Raw genomic sequence first — 5,006 nt, 5'->3', positions numbered from 1 at the left:
ATCAAAATATTATTCTTAAACTACTAGAAATTTAGTGTTTCTAATCCCAAGAGGTTTTGTCGAAGTAATTAGATTCACTGAAAGTATCGAGAAATCTTAGTTTATAATAGTTTTCACAAATCTTTCCTGGATATATATTTTATTTTATATTTTTTGCTTGTGTATAATACAAATCTTAACTAAATATTGGACCACATAATATGGACTGATATGATTATAATTATCCCATTTGCCAAAAGCGATTCACTCAAGCACTGCAATCAAGGGCAAAAATTTCAGTTTGCCTCGTTTTAATAACGATGTAATTCAAAGAAATGCAGCCATCGTTATTTTACATAATAGGATATAGGTAAATGCCTTGGCATTCACGTATAATGAACTCAGTTAATCAGTTAAAATGTACCGATATCAAATGGAATTCCTTTAAGTAGAAAACGTGAAGCTTAGATATGTTACTCTATAGGGCACTGACAATATAGAAGCTACTCCTCTAAATAGAATTTTAGTATAAATAGAAGTCATTTGTTATTGTAACAATATTATTATACAAAAATTTATGTATTTTAAATGAGGGTGTAAAATTATTGTGTATCGAATGGAGCTTAGTAATAATATCAATAGCTATTTAAAAATACTAGATATTTATCTAAAAATTGATAAATTTATTCCATAAAAATTTTACACGTATATCAGCATACTGCTATTTTCCTGAATATATTTATTGATATACCCCAATATGTCTGAAAAGTCAGGTTTGCGCTAGGATTGCATTTAATTATGCGAAAAATATATGTCGAATAAATGTGCACAATGTAAATAAACATTTTGTTCTTAGTAAAAGAATTCTTAAAAAAATTGACGTGAAGAAAGCAGGAGAATCAACATAATTCAAAATTGTTTGATATATGTTCCAACTCAAAAACTTGTATGATATGTAATTCAAAAATTAGAAAAATATACCATTAATGTGATTATGAAAAATCAATATTATAAATAAATATTACGAATATTTCATTGCTCTTAATTTCTATCTACATTCCATATATTAATGGAAATAAGAATTGTATAATTTTTCACATAGAAGTTATGTGTTACAATTGTTGGTTTATATAAAACTCAAGTATATGCATGAACATATATCATTCCATATACTTCATTATTTAAATGTTTAATAATATATTTGAAAAACACTGAATGAAAAGACAAAACAAAAGAGGGGCAAATACAACAAAGCGAGTTGTTGTATAGTAGTTCACGAATAAGTTCGGAGTAAAATGAAAGTAGAAAAAATGTGTGTTATAATATTAAAGAATAGATTTAAATACAAATACTTATAAAAATTATAATAGTGTATTATAAAAACTATATTAATTTATTTTTATTTAAATGTAAAACACAATTGTGGATCATGTAAAAATTTAACTGATATAAACACCATCACTTTATAAATTGTAAATAAAATTCCAGTAGAAAATCGGTTAGCAAAAAAATTAATTTTATCTTATTTTTCTTATAGACAATATTTAAGACTAGAACTAAATGAACATCAGTATATATGCTTAAAATATTTAGTAAAGCACCTTTAATTTAAGTGTACGAATAATATGAAATATTATACTTGAAATAATTCCAGAAAGCTGAACAATTATTTATGCACTCTTTATTCTAGGACAAGAACCAACATAAATAATTGTTTATCGGTTTAAATATTTATTTTAAAATATATATAAAAACACTATATATAGAATATAGAAAATGCATAAAATCATACAATAAAATTATATCTATTAAAAATTCATTAATAAAATATCAATATGATGAAGTTTTTGTTGTTACAAGAACAAGTCTTTCATTTTGATCAGTCGATTTTATTTATGAAAGTTTACATTATCATATCAGATAATTTTGGCTTTTGAAAATATATTAGAAAAATTCAGATACGGTCTAGATTGAAACAACTATGGCAATAGGTATAAAAATATTATATATACATATCCTACTTGTTATTGTATTTTAGCTAATCACAGTTTCTAATAGGAATTCCACACACATATGTATCGTGTTCTTACTCATTATAGTACATTCTTTTAAGGGTTCTATATTTTTTCAGCATATATAATGCCTCTATTTCCTTTATAACATATTCTCCATGTGTTAATCATTGTTTCAATTTTATTTGGGTCTTTTTCATCCTTATTTCAAAAAACACAGCCTTCAAGCGACTGTGGAATTTTTCAGCACCACTTGGCCAATTATTACCTAAATAGTGCAACTGTAAATAATAGTTGCAGGTAATTAAAGTTACTTACGACAAGGTAAGTGATCATGTGAATTATTTTAGTGGTACTTACAGTTTTGTATAAATTAATTACACGGCTTCTTTGAGTATTCATGTTGTATTTATACTTGTCCAAAGTCAGCTGTCAGATGACATTTGTTTGTTATCAAATTCTGACAGTAGGTTGGTGAAACTGTTTGGCTTTGCAGATGTAGCCAACCATTTTAAGGGGAAACATAATATTTATTTTTGAACTTGAGAATTCTTCTTTCTGCTCAAAATCATATTATGTAATTTTAATGTACATCAGATAAATAGAAATAGTTCTACATTTTCTATATACAGATATGGAAAGAATTTCAGTCCAATTTGTGATACTGTCTGAAATCTGCACAGTATTTTTTTTGATATATGATATAAATAATATATCAAAATAAGAGTAAGCAAAAATAAATTTGCCTCAAAATGTCATTTAATTTGACCAGAAGTTCGGAATGAATGATAATAAATTGGATGCATTCGATTATGATTTTAAAATTTTCATGTAATATTTCTTTATATACTTATTATAGTATATGAAGTTATTTTGAAATTAATGAATGAATTGGATGCATCTTTTTAATTATAATTTTATAATTATCAACTATTTGTAAATATGCTCTGCTAGAAGTAAATATTATTTACTAGTTGATTCAAATAAACTTGGGCTTGAATTGGGCCTGATATAAAATACATGTACATTAAATGATATAAAATACATTTCATGAATGAATATAACTATATATTAAAAATACAAAAAAATGTACTATAAAAAAGGTGGATTTATGAAATTCAAAAAAATAAATTATTTGTTATAAAACAGGGGCATTTTTCATTTGATCATTTGAAAAGAAATTATATTTTGCTTTCTCAAGACAACTGATATGCTTGAAATAAATAAAACATATCTAAATTAAACTGTATAAATAAATATTAAAATATAGAAAGAAACAGTATTGCCTTTTCATGATAGCCATAGTTCAAAGCAAAAAAAAATTTATTTGCTTTTTGTTCAACACTTTATTCACATATTTGCAGTGATTTATAAATTAGTTCTATGAAAATTAATAATAATAAATCAATTAAATCAAATTTAAGTCATATTAAAGAAAAATCATATTTATTGTTCGATAAATTGTTGCCAACGCCATCAAGCATTTGTTGGCAGTATTAATAGCACGTGTCGCAATATGAAGGTGACTTTTATAAAACAGCCGTAGATGAAAACTTGTTTATTTAAATCATTATTAATTAATTGTGCAACATATGCCCGTATTTTAGGAGGAGGTTTAATTGTAGCCTAATATAAAAATGTTTACACCATAAATCATTTAAAAAAAATTCGAACGAACAAGATCTTTGGGCGATATTTTGTTCCAAAGAAATTGGCCATTTTGTGTAATATTAAAACAAAAAATTTGTATATACATCTCACACATTTTGTTTGAAAAGATCCCTAAATATGGTTGTATAATTTTTGCCTTATATCATTTCAAAAAAAAAATCTGTTTTATGCATCAATTTCAAAATATTTAATCCGTATAACATAAATAATAATTGCGCAATAAATATTTGTGTATTGCAAGTACTTACTCAAAAGCCGCCATTTTAACATAAAATGTACTTATTATTGGTACGATTTATGAGAAATAATTTTGACGTTAACGATTATTGTAATTACGTTAATAATTAATTTTTGTTTGTGAATAAGTGTTAATAAAATGGTTTACAGATATAAAAATGTAAAATATCCTCAAAACCCCATACGTATAAAAAAAAAATATTACAGCTACCTTTAATCTCTAACGCCATTATCCGACACCGAAAACATCAAAAAGAAAATGCCGCATGTCATTGTAAAAGTATTGATAAGCCGGTTCATATCACAGCAAAGTCTGGATTAATTATAACACTCATTGTTTAATAACACTTTAATTAAGTTAAATATGTTTCACCGTTAAAAACGACAATTATTTCAAAATTTATTAAACAAAAATCGAAGTTGCAAAATGACAAACACTTGTTGACGCGGCCGCACTTGTTACTAGAATGATTGTCTACAGGATGTCTAGGATTCATTGACAGGATACCAACATAAGGATGAATTGATAAAACATCTACCAATATAATAATAGTAAAATATTATTAATTACAATACACAAATTTTATATTATATTATATTATAATATAATTATATTATATTTTAAATTTTGATCTAACTATTATAGTTAGTTGATTTTATAAATATTTTTATAAATAAAACTAAACTGATAGGTTTAATTATAAGACTCAAGCTTAAAAATGCAAAATCATTTATATAATTCTTATGGAATAATCATAGCTGGGCACCGTTAATCAAAAAGTTAACTTCGTTAATCGTTAATCCGCTACAAAAAAAGTTAGCTTCGTTAAACGTTAAAGCGTTACATTTCGGAATAATTAACGCAAGTTAACGTTAATCGTTAATCCGTTAATATGTGTAAAATTATATTTTTATATCGTTGCGTTAGTGAACTTAAAAAACTTATTGGTTTAGGTTCTGGAAGTTAACAGGTTATGAATAAAACAGAATACTTGTATAATTCAAATGTGTAATTCAACCCCTTAATGGCGCGACGCGCTTTATGCACACACCGTGATAATAACGCTATTGGTCAACTTTCTGTTTTTATGATTGCATATTGTTTTT

The 5,006-nt window shown here is 25.1% G+C and overlaps 1 long non-coding RNA gene across 1 annotated transcript; it reads right to left on the bottom strand.

Annotated features, from left to right (window-relative positions):
- Positions 1-2,181: 2,181 nt before the first annotated feature.
- LOC113368034 lies at positions 2,182-4,223 on the bottom strand. The gene is made up of 3 exons (XR_003366329.1): positions 4,111-4,223; positions 2,352-2,549; positions 2,182-2,272 (listed from the first exon to the last, which is right to left on the bottom strand). It is a non-coding gene; the product is annotated as an uncharacterized LOC113368034 (long non-coding RNA).
- Positions 4,224-5,006: the final 783 nt, after the last annotated feature.

Source organism: Ctenocephalides felis, unplaced genomic scaffold, assembly GCF_003426905.1.
Source record: "Ctenocephalides felis isolate EL2017-DRISC unplaced genomic scaffold, ASM342690v1 CF-g0.4_SCAFFOLD_01170, whole genome shotgun sequence".
Lineage (NCBI taxonomy): Eukaryota > Metazoa > Arthropoda > Insecta > Siphonaptera > Pulicidae > Ctenocephalides > Ctenocephalides felis.
Note: the sequence above shows the minus strand (reverse complement) of the source record. Positions and strands in the feature narration are given on the sequence as shown.